General features: G+C 47.1%; 1 pseudogene; it reads left to right on the plus strand.

Moving 5' to 3' along the window:
• The first annotated feature begins 479 nt into the window (after window positions 1-479).
• On the plus strand, window positions 480-598 carry LOC133500110 (5S ribosomal RNA; annotated as a pseudogene).
• Window positions 599-1,072: the final 474 nt, after the last annotated feature.

Genomic DNA, 1,072 nt, shown 5'->3' on the forward strand with positions numbered 1-1,072 from the left:
GTTCAGGGGAGAAGTAAGTGGATATCCAAATCATCCATCCATCCATTTTCTTAGTCACTTATCCTCACAAGGGTCACTGGAGTGCTAGAGCCAATCCCAGCTGTCAACGGGCAGGAGGCAGGGTACACCCTGAACTGGTTGCCGGCCAATCGCAGGGCACATTGAGACAAACAGCTGGACTCACAATCACACCTTGGGGCAATTTAGAGTATCCAATTAGTGTTCCATGTTTTTGGGATGTGGGAGGAAACCGGAGTGACTGGAGAAAACCCACACAGGCACGGGGAGAACATGCAAACTCCACACAGAGGGGGCTGGGATCGAAGCCCGGACCTCAGAACTGTGAGGCCAACGCTTTTCAGCTATGCCACCGTGCCGCCCATGCCATCTTTATTTAATCTCTAAATATGTGAACAGCTGGCATTGAACCCTCTGAATTAGTATAAATTAATTGAACATATTATTAGCAGTTTTATTGGGCTTACACCCATGCTACTCTGAGAACACCCGATCTCGTCAGATCTTGGAAGCTAAGCGGGTTTGGCCCTGGTTAGTACTTGGATGGGAGACCACCTGGGAATATCAGGAGCTGTTAATTTCTCTCCGTGGCTAAAAAAAAATGTAGAGGAGTTGCGTCAGGAAGGGCATCCAGCGCAAAACTGTGCCAAAAAATTATGTGTTCATCTGAGATGACTGTGGTGACCCCTAATGGGACAAGCCGAAAGGAAAAGAAGGTTAGTAGTAAAATTAGATATTTTTTTAAATCATCCAAAACTGGGTGTGGGATGGATTCCCTGCCCGCTGTTATCACCATCTTATACTGCATTTAATCAAATTGTCCGTTACCCAATTGGTCCAGAGCAGTGACCCGTGCTCCAGTCACACAAGGATCGCTCTTCATGCGAGATGGTCACTGTGCCACATTTAAAGGGAATGAGAAGAGCCGCTCAGATTGGAGGCGACTGAAATGTGCTGCAGTAACCTGGACAACGGCCCAGACCGCTCTTATATGAAATGACCAAAAACCCGTCAAACATGCCTGCACTCATTTATGACATTACCATGCCTTTGT

The sequence above is a fragment of the Syngnathoides biaculeatus genome, chromosome 4 (genome assembly GCF_019802595.1).
Source record: "Syngnathoides biaculeatus isolate LvHL_M chromosome 4, ASM1980259v1, whole genome shotgun sequence".
In the NCBI taxonomy this organism is placed as follows: domain Eukaryota; kingdom Metazoa; phylum Chordata; class Actinopteri; order Syngnathiformes; family Syngnathidae; genus Syngnathoides; species Syngnathoides biaculeatus.